At 39.9% G+C, this 16539-nt stretch overlaps 1 protein-coding gene across 2 annotated transcripts in view; it reads right to left on the minus strand.

Annotated features, from left to right (window-relative positions):
• Positions 1-16539, minus strand: part of AK8 (adenylate kinase 8) — a 72369-nt gene that overhangs the window by 11310 nt on the left and 44520 nt on the right. The window lies entirely within an intron of this gene.

Genomic DNA, 16539 nt, shown 5'->3' on the forward strand with positions numbered 1-16539 from the left:
AATACTGTCAAATAAATCCTCAAATGTAATAGGGTTCACTTCTGGGGAAAAGAAAACTAAATCTGATTAAATATTAATGTGGCGTAGTATTAATTAAGAGAGAAAAAAGTCCATCAAGAGAACCCCAATATGTTTACTGTGTCCCCAGGAAGCTGGAAAATTTCACAATCAAGTGTGTAAATGTTCTAAAAAAGGGTCCTGAATATTTTATGAATATTTGTCATAAAACAGAAATAATAACCACTGTGCAGAGCTATTAGAATTAATATTTATGCTGCCCGCCATGAAATATTCATGGGGACAGAGAAAGGGGGGCCCGTAAGACAAGAATTAATTTACATTGGGCTTGGTTTACCCGCTGGCTTGATGTTTAAAGACGGGTTGACAAGCCTCCATATGAATCCGTCAGTCACTTGCAGCAGTAGGTGGGGTGAAGGCAGGGGGAGGCGGGGGGAAACGGGTCCAAGCTGCTGACAGCTCACAGATTGAGTTTCTGACAGCCCTTAAAAAACCTAAACGGCCCCCCACCTTTTTTTCCTTCTTCCATTGCCCAAGGCGCTCTGTACTGCCACCGTTCATCCGATCTCCCCTTCCATCTGCTGAAATTAAGGAATTAATGAGCGCTATACACTTTACAGCGGGCCCCAGGAATGTTTACTGGTGATTAAATTATAATGCAGCCAAGCTGTATAATTCATGAACCAATTAAAGGAAGTGTTAGTTGATTTGATGGGATGAGGACGTACAAAAAGCATTTAACTAATAGGGAACCGTGGGCTGCCGGTTGCTTTGGCTTTCTCGGATTACGCGGCTAATTGCTCTGCTTTATAGGGCTGTCACAGATAGCCATACATATTTCATTGTTCTCAAATACTTCAATTGTTTGCTTTCGTGTTGCTGCTGTAATATGTAGAAGCCCAGCCAAACTTCAGTGTAGTTAAAGCACTACTCTGCAAAAGCAGGTTGCTCCGGGAGGAGGGAGGAATGAGAGGGGCAGAAGGAGAAGGCTGGCTGACAAAGGAGTAACTTAAAGCCTCAGAGTTAAATGTCGCTCAGCAATTACATGATTAAAAGGTGCAACATATGATAGTCTTTTGTTTTACAACTTTTTGGACACTAATATTCTATGCTGACTTCACCATAGAGAAAATATTGGTACACTAAGCTGCATTTTTTTTTAACACAGAGGAGCAAAAGAAGAAGGTGGAGAGGGCAGTATATTTAAAAAAAATCCAGCAGGGAGGAGCTAGATCGCTGTGGTTATCGAGAATAATACAGCGTGTTTTAACTTACATGGCTCGATATTCTAAAATACACGAGAGATGAAGGTGGTTGATTTCCCATCTGGGAGAACGCTCAATGTCTAACTCAGAGAGCTGCTGAGTCGTGCTAGGTAGTCATACCAACAACTTCAGTTTATTACACAAGGAATGGGGGAATTTACCATTTCTGCTGCTTTACAAAGTACTCCCCCCCAGCTGACAGGCCACAGGATTTGATGAAACAGATTCTCTCTCTATCAGTCGAGTTACTTCTGTTCTCAGTCAAAAACAGGCACAGGTTCTTCTACCAATGAAATCCCCAACCCATACGCAGAAGCACAGGTATTGCTGAAGAAATTAGGTACTATCTGATAAATACCACAAAAATATGTTCTAATTTGTGGTTAGACCCTGAAATCTATTGAATAAAGAACAAGCTGGGTAAATATGCTATTTCTGTAGCTCAGTGCTGAAGACCGTAAACTTCTATGGGTCCCTATTGAGGTATATTGTCACCCACCTGAGGAACACTGTGGTACATCCTGACCTGTCTAATTTAGAGCTTTACATCTCAAAGTGTTGTACAAACACCAGCTCAATGACTTTCACATATCCTATTATGTAAAGCTTATAATCTGGTTCATCCCTTTCCTCGCACCCGTTCGCTCCAGGATTTGGCTTTGGAAAGCAGTCCCTGCAGAGTGCCCTCACTGATGCCATGGTTTGTCCCTCTCCTCCTCGCATCCTCCACCCTACAGTGCAGAGCATGAGATCCCCCCTCCAAACCTGCCCACTCCAGAGAAACGAGAGGGTTCGCTGGTCTGCCAGAAGCAAAACTCTGTGCAAAACCACACCACTTTCAAGAAAGGTTTGATTAGGTAGGGACAGCCAACAGCTGGTGCTCAGGACAACTCTTCAAAATGTGCCAGCTTCACCTTGAAATTCCAGTTATGAACCATCTCCCAGCCAAGCGCCACAACACTAAACTAAGAAAATCCATCCCTGCCTTCCTGTTGGAATCATTCCATTTTATATAAAGAATTATATTAAACCAGAAAAGCAGACTACCTTTGCAGTCCAATGCAGGTGTTCACCAGGGAGGCAAGAGACTTATATTCAGTAAATACTTTTGTCTAAAAATCAGAGCAAGCCTAAGAAGCCCCAGAAAGAAGGAGATGAATGTCCCGTTTCCCAGGACTCCATAAAAAGATACTCTCCAAATAAGGGATAATGACACCAGTTACACAGCAGGAAAACTTGCCATTAACTCACTGTGTGGTTGAGTAAAATAGAAATTGGATTGCCTGTTCTAGAAAACAGAAAGGTTAAATCGTCTGGAAGATGAAGTTGATCTTAAACTCACCTGAATGGGCAGTGCCTCAGATCTGGAATCTGACAGGCCAGGTAATCATCTGAACAGTTATACACACAGTTGAAAGCCAACGTGTGATCTTGGCAGGCTTTGAATTATACCATTGTTGGATTAAACACATCTGCAATTTGGTAAAATCCATTAAATACACTCATGACACTCAGCACCTGGGATATCAACAAAGTGTGTGTGCCCATGTGTGTAGATGAACTAAACGACCTCATGCGCTGGTCCCAGAAACAGGGAGCTGCATCAATGCGGGCCTTCTGTGGGGAAAAAGCAGAGGCGAGAGCAGGCCCAGGAATCACTTTCTGCCAATGATTGCTAACAGGAAACGTCAGAACTTGGCAATGTCACGAAATCAGAAGCACTGCAGAAAGTATTTTTCTTTGTTGCTTTTGAAGTGCCCTGGATACAATCAATCATACCGAAAAAACTCCTATATTTTGGTTCAATGTGGAAAGGGCTATTTGCATTTCAATATGTTCAACTTATCCTGCCAATAAAAACATGGAATCATGAAGAAGAGATCAGGCCACTGGAGTGAAAAACAAGAGATGACATCCTGCAGACCTTTCAGATAAAACAGCTCCTCGCTTGTAACATTTCTGTTGACGTCCCAATATTTCTGAATGATTGGGTTTTCAAATGAGATCAGTCAGCATGCAAATGAGGAAACAGGATCAAGATATCTCCTATATCTGATTGGATAGAGAAATTATCAAAAGACCCTTTTTTCATATCAAATTTCCATCACAAAAGGTCAAACTTTCAACTCCCATTACTTTTGCTAACTGCATTTCACTGTGCCTGCCAGCTCATTGCTGCTGCTGTTTGCAGAGGAAAAAAGAGAAGTAACAAATGATTACATCCTCTCCCACATCTGTCACACAGGACGGACAAACATTTTCTAATCTTATTCTATTTTTCTCTACAGCCCTCAAAATCCTTGCAGCCAAAACATCACTTCTAACCTGCTTATCTATCCCCAGGTTGTTTTTATTTTTCTTACTGGTTCTCTTCTTACTTTCTAGCCTACAGACTGACAAGAGCACCAGCTGCGTTGCCAGAATGTTTTGTTCTACAATTTGGCCATTTAAAATACTTTTTGATGTGTGCTTTTCTGAAATATATTTCCTTGTGTTGTCTGGCTGGACTGATGCCTAAATACTCAGGTAATGGATGTTCTAGAAAAACAAAAGACAGAGAGAAAGAGAGCATCATTTCCCCTCAAATCGCCACATAGTTATATTTTCTCTTACAGTTCATCCTTGATAACAAACGCTGCGTGGTCTTGTGTAGATTTTGATCCATCCTCTAGTGAACATCTGATCACGGCCTGAGACTCCAAGACTCTGCCAGAGGACTTACACCCTTGTGTCCAGAGGAGCAGCCCAGCACCCCCAGGTCTCATCCACTACTTTTCTAGGTTTAAAGCTGAGTTCTGGAGTAGCAGAGATAGCAAGTGGGACAAGCACAAGGAGATGAAGACATTAGTAAAAAGTGCAGGACTCAATGTATTTGTTGCTACTGGTCCCATAAAAATTCTCTCTCAACATTATTACCATTGCAACATATATAACCCATCAGATTAGTACCTAGAGATTTCTACTCTTCTGATTTTCTCTGTTCTTCTTATTACTCAAAAACTAAATGTTTCACAAAGCCATTTCCTACAGAAATATTTATGTTCCCAAATGTTTATTGGCCCCTCTATCATGATCAAGCTTTTATGAGCACTCTATACAGAACTCTGAATTAAATACATAATTCCTGATCTATCAGATCTCGGCTTGATGCTGTGTTTGTCTATTTTATACAGCAAGGCACTGTAGTGAACTACAGAACACCTTACAGAAAAACTAATTTATACAGTAAAGATATTTCTATCCAACACTGACTGTGTGGGTTAGTGATTACCAAAAGCTGATGAGGACCAGGAGGATGTAGGCTTTAAATTCCAGCAAGGGCACTTATTGATTGCGCTAGGTTTCCTGAACCACCTTTTTAGGTAATTTCTACACAACTACAGAGATTAGGCCCTGTGCCATCACATGGTGGAAGGAGATGGAAGACGCTCCTTGTAAATGTTACACAGACCCTTCTCCCTCACTCGTTCCACACCACACAGGTGTCCACAGATACAGTCATTCGCCCTCCATCGGTGGTGACTGGCTGGACTCTCTACTCTCGCTGGCAGCTGCGAGGCAGAATCAGTAAAGAGGGCAGACTGTTCGCTGGCTCCAGGAGTGATTCGCCCAGATTACTTCCTTCATCTTTGATTTTTCATTTTTCTTCTTCTTTTGACCAAAAGTGCCTGTGGTGATTTGTGAATATCTGTATGTATCTAGTAAACTAAAATTTTGGCCTCTTTACCACATCAGATAAAGGGAATGTTCTCAGCTCCTCTGTACCCAACAAATGCCAGTCACAGAACACAGGGAGACTTTGTGAATGGAAGTTCTACAACAGTAAAAAATTAAGGGTGATTGTATTTTATCTATAGGTCTCTGCTCTTCACAGATCTATTACTATTGAAACACTAATCATCAGGCCACCTAAATGGATAAAAAGCCATTTTCCAAAAGGTTAGAATTTGTAACGTTCTCTTTTTTCCTGGGAAAAGTCTGGTCAAAGGCTGTTCCAGGATGAACTGAGTATCTTAGTCACTAGGTGAGGTCTGGAGTTCACATGATTTAATAATGGGCTCTTCAATGTAGCTGAAAAAAATCTAAAAAGATCCGCTGACTGGAAGCTATATTTGACATTCAGACACACTCAGAACTGAGGTGTGGGTTCTAACCACGTAGCAAGTTCCTCAGCTTTGGACTGATCGCACAGGCAACTTTTAAACAGAGTGGGTTTTTTTTTCATCTAAAAGATACCGTAGTTCAAACAAGACACTCTCTGAATCTGTTATGAATTACAATGTGTTTGGAATTAACCAGACAGAACCTGACATCTAATCAAAAAGAAAAAGATGGATTTTTATTCTTAGAACTGTTTTAAATAAAAAAAGATCCCTGTTCCTTAAAAGGCCTAACAACTTTGCATAACTGCTGGTACCTAGAAATAAATTGAAGGTAAGGGCACTCACCTTCACTTGCAGTTTGTAGACACCAGGAAAATGTGAAAAGATGAATGTTTATAGTTATATTCTCCCTAAGACAACATAGAATCCTGCCTAACACCATAATGAAAAACCTTTTACAAAATTAAATCCTCTAGTTCTTCCAAGGGCAAAACTCCCAGATTATATAACAATTCAGGATTTTCAAAACACACTGTTCATACAACCACACAAATTCACTGGCACAGCCCTACTTCACGCACTGTGTAAGAATTATGCATATTTAGAAAGATCAGACCTTCACAGCACATTTTTGCAAGGGCAGGGAAGAACCCAGAACAGGTTTTTGTGTAGGCTTCCAGTAAAGAGCTTACGCTGCCATTACCATAAATCACCCCAGAATATCAGCAGTGATATAGCATCTTTCATTAAAAAAATACTGCAGCTTCTTTGAGAAGGACTGCCACTTGCCATTTCTTTTAGGTAATCAGATAGCCGTTAATTAATAAACCTGTCAGGTGAATCATCCTGCTCCGGTCATCATTATCCATTCTGTAACAGAATCCTGCTATCATCACTGCTATCCACCCCATAGCTTCCAGCTCAATTAACTTAATGCTATGCAAATGAGAGGCTCTCCTCATCATTAGCTTATAGCCCACAAATGTTAATAACATAATTGGGCCTTCAACAGGGTAATTAGACACGATTTCTTCCATTAGTCTTACAAGGCTAATTATTGTTGATAGGAGAGAGGGGATGAGTCCCAGTGCTGCATGCAAAGAGGGGCATCTGGTTAAAGCAAATATAGACAAAACATCAACAAGGTAAAACAACAGTTCAGATCTATAGCGGGGTCAGGTAGGAGTGGGGGGAGGAGGACAGCATGAGGAGAAACTTAGGAACTGCTGGAGAAATTCTCTACAAGGCAGGAACTAAAAACAAATATTCAGCCTGAATATGGAGCTCTCCTACACTTAGTAAAACAACATGATGCTTAATAAATCAGAGGGAGCTACTCTCAAGTTTTTGCAGATGGGACAATTTGGAAGCTGTACTGAACAAACGTCCTATGTTTGCAATGCAAACATGCAGCCAAAGAAGGACACAGAAGAGACTTTAAGAAATTAATCTGTTCCTAGTTCTCCCTTGTCATTATGTCCAAGCTTCTCTCCTGCCGTCGTTGGTTTTGCTGTGTTTTTAACCGATCATTTTTCTGAGGAACAGCTACTTCCTGTAAGAATTACAGAATTGGGATACAAGAATTCTTTAACAATAACTGAGCAAAATGCACTTCAGATATTTATTAACGGAAAGTTCATAACAACCTGGATTCAGTATAATGGATTGGCGGTAACATTTTGAGTGGTGGAATGGAAGCTAAAGGCTTGCTCCTCCACCAGTTAATTCTATGCAGTCTCATCCATGGAGGGTAGGAATGTACAGCTGGAGTCAGAATTCTGTGAGGAAACCATAATTTTAAAAGGAGAAAGTAAACTTTATAAAAATATGTATGGCACGTTCACCATATACAACGCTTTGCTTTGGCAGTTCAGTGTTTTACTACAAACACTGCTAAGAAAAATAAATCTACGTCAATCAGAAGAGTCCAAAGGACTCAAGGGGTTGAAAACCCAGGTGACTTCTTTATTTTGTTTCTGTTTTCTTTAACTTTGGGGCACATTCATGGCCAAAACAAATCCTTTGATTTCACTGCAACTATGTGAGGAGGAAGTCTTCCTATATACTTGGCCTGAAAATCAGCTTAAATTTTGTTCACGAAAGTAGCAACATTTACTAGAAGGTTAAATGAAACAATTATTTTTTAACCTGCTGTACCTTGACCTTTGGTCGGTTTTAGCAAAAGAACAGCCTGTCCCCTGGGTCGTTCACTCAGTGCATATCAGTGGGATATTAATCAGCATTCATATCAGAACAATATTAGACTACAATTTTTTTAAAAAATAATTTTTATCATGTGCAAAGCGTGATAGTGGCCTTACTGAGCTCAGAAACACAGCACATGTTAGAAAAGGATAACATTTAAAACCCTCTGTGGGACGGATAAAAGCCTTACTCAAAATGTATTTCAAGCCTTACAAAGGACAGCGTTCTGTGAATATAGACTTTTGTAAACATAATGTATTTAGGGACAGAAAATATGATCCTTAGACAGCACAAAACCACTGGGTCACCACTTACACCTGAGCCAAAGGAAGCCGATTTAAGTGATGGTGATTAGTACATTTATGTGACTTGCAGGTGATCCAGACCAATAGAATTAGATCCAGTGCCTCTGTCAGACATAAGGGATCATTCCTACCTCTTTCCTGCAGAATAAGCTGCGACAGCATTCAGCTCCGCTCTCTTAAATTGCCCTGCACCTGCTAAATTTACTTACTAGAAAATTCTGAGCAAATACCTTGTTCCAAGACAAACAGCAGTAAATCCACTGATGTTTTAATGAAGATTACACTTTCTAATCCTCATGGTAATGACAAACTAGTCTCCATTCAATATGCAATATTACTTGACAGTTTTAATCACCCAAGCCGTATTATATTTGCTACAGACTGATGCACTTGTCCTCCCAGATCTTCAGCTTGGAGAATCTAAGCAAAAGCAGCGTAATGCCTGTTCTGCCTGTGGTTTCCAGTATGGGCCAATTCTGCCAGTCACACTACCTCTGAGCAATGGCTCACCCTGGGATTAGTCTCAGACCCAAAGACACTACTAAATCAGAGCACAGCTGGCACAATCTTGTCCTAAGTTTTTACTCCAGAATTCCTGAATTCTGGTGATGGTGGAGTTCAAAGGTAATGCACATTTGTAATGTACTTCCTCTAAAAGCACTGCCCCTGTGTTCTCAACATCAGGCAGCAAATGCAGTAACAGACTTTCACAAACTCAGTTTTAACCTGTACAGATGAGCTACTTGACAACACTGGACAGCCCTCCTTTTCCTACCATGCTTTCTCAGACGCTAAGTGTCACCATCCACAGTTCTCACATGTGCAAAACTCTCACCAGTTTTATCTATATGTGTTCTCTTACCCAACGGAAATTAAAATGTTGCCACACCACTGTATTTGAAGTCTTCCTCCCTCAGTTATTTTTCAAAAATTTTTCTGGTTCCCATTAGATCTTGAAACCAGCATCCTCCTTACAAAAAGCTCCTCAACCCTATAAAATCAGACTTGCAGGTATATGGTTCTTATTTTTGTGTGAACCACTGAGGAAATGAAGGTAAAATTGTGAAAATGACTCCTTTAGTCCCTGAAGAACTCTTCAGAATTGACAAAGCCCATCATATTTCACTCTGCTGAGATCAATCAGTGTTGCATTCCACGAAATGCACTGATGGTGCACGACTGTGTGCAGCTACATCTGTACCACACATCAGTCTTAGCAAAAGTGTTAGTTAAAAGCGACTCTATATCAAACAGCCTCAGAGAAGAGCTGCAGGACAGCCCTCGGGTTCAGTGCTACAGCCCTCAAACAGCACCTTGAATCCTGCTGGATCCCAACCCATTGAGCACAAGATGAATAGAGACCAAACTGGGAGACCCGAAGGAACCCGGGTCTGGGAGTTCAGTGAGCTCTCAGGGATGCTCTTAGGTTTTTATTCACACACTTTGGTCACCAAAGCAAAGGGACTTGAGGGGGAAAAAGCACAGGTTAGATCACTTGGTTACTATTTAAATGATAACACTTTGATTTCCCATGACTGTTTTGTTTCATTCCTTATACAGAAGTTGTGTCTCAGGTGAATGCCCTGAACAACCTTTGTTAGAGACATGGTTTAGTGATGGTTTTTATCAGAGTTAGGTTGATGGTTGGACTAGATGATCTTAAAGTTCCCTTCCAACCTGGACAATTCTATGATTCTATGATTTGTAGAGATTAGTACCATGAAGTTGTCATTGTGAATTAGGACTTTACAAGCCTGGCTCTTCTTTCAGGCAGTTCTCAGATCTCCTCTCAGAACAACATATTTTCCCCTGAAAAGATGGAAATGTGCAAGTTTCCCATACTGACGACAGGATACCCTTCATCTCAGCTTTCTGAGTAACAGGAGAAAGGTTTTCAATGCAAATATGTGAGAACTTGGCTAGTTGGTTCAGTAAAAATCTTCAGTTTTTTCCAGGAACTAGATACAATCTGAACTAATGATACCCATAGTAAACAGTTTTTCTCTCTAGGGATGCAAACCAGTCCTTTGCCCTGAAGTGACTGGCAGCACGTAAGGGCAGAGGACTCTTGTGTAGCCAACCAAATCAGGCTTTTTGGGATCTTGACCTTTCTGCAATGTTGCCTGATCTAGTCCTTCCAAACTGCAGAGTCGGGTATTCAAACAGAAAGTTTCCTGTAACATTGAGTTTGACATCATTCAAAGTTCTTTGACTCTTCAAGATTCAAATATTACCCAATGTCACCTACTCAAAGTCATCTTGTTCAAATTGCTGCTGCACACATACATCTAATTTTGGCAGCCAAAGGAGGAGCTAAGAGCTCTACCTTGCAAGTGTGGATACCCTATGGCACTTTGTGAAGGGGCACTGAGAGCATTAACATCAAGCCCAGCACTTTCACGGGTAACTCTTTCTGTTCCCATGTGGAGAAAGTAGAGACGTTGCTGGTTTGGTTTGCCTTGTCTAAACCTTGCTGCCATTGCCAAAGACATGAAAAGTAGCCCAGACTCCACCGCTTTTGGAGTTTTCTGTCTCTCTTTCCAGTTAGGTATTGTCTTCAGAAAGGCAACCCTGTTACTGGTAGCATCTTCTGAGAAAAATGGTTTCAACATAAGGGAAATCAGGAAAGTCTTCAGGTTTCCTAATGTCTCCTCATTTGTGAGAGGTAACTACTGCAGAAAAATATCTCTCCCTTCAGCAGCAAAAAGAACGAAAGGATTATGGATGTGGTTTTGGGTCCTTAAAAAATAAAAATAAGAATTTTTATTTAGAAGTAGAAGCTTTTCTTCTTTCTCTTCCTGGAGACTTAGGAAGCTGGCTGAGATCAGAGATCTCCTTAATTGCTGTATCCACGATTTCACCAAACAAACTCCAGCCATCAAAAGGAGCTTGTATGAGGTAACTTCTAAAAATAACACCTGCCTCCCACAAATGAAGCCAAATATACCTCCTATTCTTGTTGGAGCAGAATAAGAAACAAGACGTGATGCTTGTGACAGCAAATGCAGCATCCTACAGAAAGCCCATAGACGGATTTCAAAACTGCATTTGATGTTATGCTATTGTTGCCTTAAGATGCATATTAAGAAGATAGAATGAAAGGTTCTTATGGTACCAATATAGGTCAGGCAGAATGTGTAGCAGAAGTGACATAATCTTTTTATTGAAATCATCCAATTTTCTATCTATTGGATTATTTAACAGCAATAGCTTCTATTTGGATTAATGTTATGCAGGAAGAGAGAGCACAATCTACTAAGGACAAGAGGGAGAGCGGAGAATAAGGATTCCCTGCCAATGGCCAAACCTCAGAAATCTGCGTAAGGAGCTGCTTCCACCAGATTTGTGTAGGGCAAAAGACCGCGCGTGTGTGGCTTTTTGCACCCCATGTGGAGAATTGGCTGTCACTGTTCAGTAGCCCACGGGTGTGACTGCTTAGTGGAGTCTTCAGGCCAGAGCAATGTATACCTTTTTATGCACAGCTGTTACACAGAAGGTAATGGGAGCTTCCCTGGTATATTTTGCCCCTTATGGAGTGCTCAGCGATGCCTCTTGCAATAGAGGCAGACCAGGAAACAAAGGTAAATGAGTTAATTAAAAGCTTGTTAATGAACGGTGTAAGTCTCAAAACACTTACATCAAGAGATAACACAATGACTGAATTACTGTAGCTTGGGAAAGGCACAATTGGTAACAGATTTTCTTTGGGGAGAAAAATTGTAATTTTAACACTTGGCCAGGCTGTTCTGGTCCCTCCGAGCGTAGCTATGCGTGTACTTGAGGTACAGTCAGCACGGCTGAGAGGGTGAGCACCTCCACTGGACTGGGGAAGACAAATAAGAATTCATCACCTAAAACATACTTTCCAAAACACGTTTCTATTTCATAAGCACAACACTGACCTCAAGAAGATCCTGTGCCTTTAGCTCCCACTGTCTTGCCCCTTAGTTTTTACCGAACCCGGTCAGTCTGACTTTGAGTGAGGGAGGAGGGAGAGAGTGGCTGAGATGGGAGCACTGATGTGCGAAGTGAGAATAAAAAGGAAACCAATTAGCATTAGTGAAGACAACAGTCAGTAAACCAGCAACCATATAATGGCTCTGGTAAGAGCAAGCTGCTTTCTAATCAGAAGAGACAAAAAATGAGAATGATTGAAACAGAGAATTGGTCTGCCTATTATTTTTACTGCTTTCTTTATAAATTAAGCCAAATCCTACGTAGGCCACTTGGACTTTTCCTACTGTTTGTCTCTCTCTCTGGTGCAGGCAAATTTTACTGTACTGATTTAGTGCCTTGATTACCACATCATTTTTCTGTTTTTTTTTTTTTTTCCCCCTGAAAATGAGGAGAAAATAAGTAGATATAATTATAACAATTCTTCTTTGTTACTCATCAGATTTTTGTATGCCATCAATTAAAACCACATCTATTATAAATACACAATATCCATCATTTAAATTAGGCCAAAGTTTTAAAAATGCCCTGTAAGATTTTTCCGTGTCAGATCAATTCAATCACTATTATGTTTCCTTGATGCAACTATTTTGGGACTTAGCTTGTTCCTTGATAGGATTTTAATTAAGTCATTTACATTTAATTTCCAAATATGTAGCTGTTACAGAAGGCAGCAAGGAAATGAAAAGACAAAAAGAAACCTGAAGACAGCCAATGTTTAACAAAAATATTTCTGATATAAAAATGAATCTGAGGAATACATATTCAGTGATAAGTATTCCAGTCCATGTCTGGTAAACTCTCAGATAATGGCAGCATGGTAGGGTCACTGGGGTTCTATTAGCTCAATTAATGAGGAGTAAGATAAGGCTAACACCTAGCTCTTCAAACGGCTAAAAAATAGAGCTGATAGTAATGGAGTTATTAACCTTCGCCAGCCATTGAATTTTGCTGCTGATTCAAACTCCATTTCCTAGTTCAGGCCTCCATTAATAGGCTGTTTATTATCCCTAATCCACATTGGGATCAGCTGCAGAAATACGAAAGCCCCATGTAAAGACCAAATAGTTAAAAAAAAAAAAAAAAAAATCTTTTTTTTCCATTCTGATTTTTCCCTTTTCAACATATTCACAGATTCTACCTTAGAAATTAGGAGCTTCATTAACCTAAACTGTTTGAATATAGATTCTTAGCAGTGTGATGAAAAAGAAGCTTTAAATATATTATGTAAAAAGATGACATAATCGGGGATTCAGCCACACCGTTTTGAAGGCCAAATAAAACACTGGTGGAAAAGCAGTATTTGAGAAGCTAGTGCTGTCTATTTTCTCTACTGAGAAAGAAAATACTTTAATATTGGAAAAATGGGTATTTGAAATGTTATATATGTATTGTTAGGTCAATTCTCAAGTTCATCCCTCCCCTGCCCAGTTTTGTCTTTCCACTTGTATTGTTTGTAGATACTGCTGTAATATAATTAATCAATACTAAAATGTAAAACAATCGACCCTGGATTCAGATCCAATGGAAAAAAAACAAAGGAAATGATGGAACAGAGGAACCGGGAATCCCAGGACGCACTTAGCAGCAGAGCCCGTTGGCACAGATGGAAGAGCTTGCTTTATCAGCTTGAGGAGAATGTGAACACAAAACTGGCTACAATTTTAACTACAGAGATCTTGAGTTAAAGGGTCTTTTGGCTCCTTGCTGAAGTTGCACACACTCAGTTGTGATTTGTGACACTGTGTGATTTTTCCAGTATATTTTCAATGAAAGACACACTGTATAGTTATCATAGTTTACACACACAAGACATTCTTCCAAAATCTATCACAATAACATCTAACAGAATACCAGCAATTGCGAGTAATGGAGTTAATATCAAAATTAAAAAAAAAATGGTTATGGTAATATATATACATCCAGCACACAGTGCTACCCTCAAAACTGAATGCAGTTCTGGTTGTTCCACCTTAGAAAAGAAACCGCTAGAATAACTCGAGAAGGTAGAGAACAGGGGGACAGGATGATCACAAGAGTGAAGTGACTTTGGGGAAAGGAAAAGATACCCAGATAAACCAGATCAAGGTTCTTCGCCTGAGAAAGAGATGACTGAACAGGCATATATAAGAGGCTTATAAAATCAGGAGTGTTAGGAGAGCGTTATGAGAGAAAGCCTAAAACTGTGTTTCCCTAGAAGAAAGGAGCCTGGAAAAACCACTGTGAAGTATTTTCATACGACACCCTGTGAAAAAGTAAAACTCTTTTTTCATGTGATTTGGTGGAGGCCAGAAGCACCGTGTGTTGAAAAAGAGACTATAAAGTCAAGGCAAATGGGCTATTAGACAGTTGTCCAGATGACCCTCTGGCTCAGGGAATCCTTAAACTGCTGATTGCCTTAAGCTGGCCTGGAACCAGCAGACAGCTGGTCATGAACCAGCTGAAGCTAATGACAAGAGATATATAACAGATGACACTGTTGCTGCTGAGTCTTATTTTAACTGTAAGTTGGGGAGAGAGCAGAAGGGGATAAGAAAGATTTTGCTAGATATTAAATAGAATTTTCTGTACATTAGACCTACCCATGACTATACTATATATTTCCTATTGCTGCTCAGGCATTAACAATAAAAAAAGCTAAAATACCTATTTATAGTCATTTGGATGAGGAACTGAATTCAGTCCTTTGCCTTAGTAGTTCTGAGCTTCAGACGCCAACCTGTAATTGTATTTGGATTCCCAGTTACCGTAGGCACTAAGTGGTTAATGGTGTTCTTTTACCAGATAGCTGAGAGACCACTAATAGATTCAGCTTCTTATTTGCCCTAAAGGCTGCCACAGTTCAATACGATTAGGATCCTGTCCACTTAAGCAGTAACTGCTTCATAAGGAGGAACATAGAAAGCAATACATGTCTTCTCCGAGTACAGAAAAAGCAGTTCTTTAGTAGACAGGTTTTGTCTGATACAGATGGGTTTTCCTGTAACAGTCTGTAAGCAAGACTTTGCTCTACTGCAAATTCTAATTTAAAGAAAACCCTGTACCTTACTTTTTCAGTGGAAAATGAATTATTTTCCTTTTTTGTTCCTGGGCAGTTCTTTGAATGCAGTGGCTGATGCTGTATGGATTTTTTTATTATTACATTTTAACAAACTTTATAGCCCATTTTGTTTGTTTTCAAATAACTTTATTTTCCTTCTTTTCTACCATCAATTACTAGGTTTGTTTTTCTTTTCATAAGATGGAGGAGTCAGGAGACTGATCCTGCTCAATGCTGTATAATTTAGTATTATGTGTACTAGCTTTATGAGGTGGGAGTCAGATAAAACATAGTATTTGAACACTAACCATTTATTAGCTCTAAGGAATAGATTTATGACTTGACAAGCAGACAATAACTCTGTGTTCTGATCAGCCAAAGAGGTCTACTTTGAGTTCAAAATACAGAGTAACATACTCTTTCACAAATAATTTTGTTTACTGATGTGACTAGATTTTAATAATAAACTTGATATATATGTAAATTTATTTTAATCTAATTTCATCAACAGAGCCCTCCTAAAAATGAGACTTTGTAGATTGTTCTGTGTCTGATTTATAGATTTCTGCATCCTATTCCCAGATTGATTTCAAGGCTATAATTCTATCAGGTTTTTCTCCTGATGTCAGAAACACCACCTCTGCAGATAGTGTTTTATAACTAGCATCACAACTGAAACTGAATTACTGCCCTGCTATCCTATGCTGCAATATGTCCTTTTGTTTATAATCACCCTCTCTCCCTTATATACCTACTACTTCAGTTTCATTCCAAATATCAGCTCCAAAATCAATCAGGTAGCACGATGTCTATTTTTGTCCCTTACTTCAACCCCTGTATAAAATAGTAGGGGCCAAATTCTTAACTCAGATATGAATGCACAGAGCTCCTTAATGAAAATGGAAGCTGAGCAAATGGATCGGTGCCAAATTTCCACACAAACAATTTTATAATGAGTTGCTCTTCCTCACTTGATGAGGTCTCGATCCTGTAAAGGAGCACATGGCGCACACTTGAGTATTCACATTGATCTCAGGTATTTGGATACATGTTTAAGGACTCAGGACCTACCTTCTAAATGCACACAAAGAATAATCCATGGGAACTGTTATTTAACTGAATCTAGCATATTTCAAGATTTTTTTCTCCTTTTTTGCATGAAACGGATTCCTGTTTAAGATGTATTTTGTCTTACTTCTAATAAATAAAGCTACTGCTGTTTTCACACACTTTCGTTTTTAAACCTTGATGGCATGACCACCAGCTCCCTCCCTTTTCACTCTCCTCTTTTCTCCCTCCAACTCAATCTTACCTTTTTATATCTTTCTGTTGTGCCCTGCATGGGGAGTGGGGGGTGGATTGAGGGCAACCACACAGAAAACACAGGAAGAGTTACTTTGCCAACATAAACACTTATATGTGGGTAATATCCGTTTTCCACTACTAGTTTTTAGATAAGAATAAGCTTCCTGGAGCATAAAGACTACAAATTTCCAATGCATGCCTTTGGAGCGGCCACAGTGTCAGCCAGTGGTATGGACTGAACCAGGAACCCCTGGAGTGGGTGGAGAAGCCTCTCAGCTTTGATGAGTACACCAGCATCTCAAATCCTCACCACCCTTGGACCAGCTGTAAAGAGTAACCCCATT

Source organism: Numenius arquata, chromosome 19, assembly GCF_964106895.1.
Source record: "Numenius arquata chromosome 19, bNumArq3.hap1.1, whole genome shotgun sequence".
Lineage (NCBI taxonomy): Eukaryota > Metazoa > Chordata > Aves > Charadriiformes > Scolopacidae > Numenius > Numenius arquata.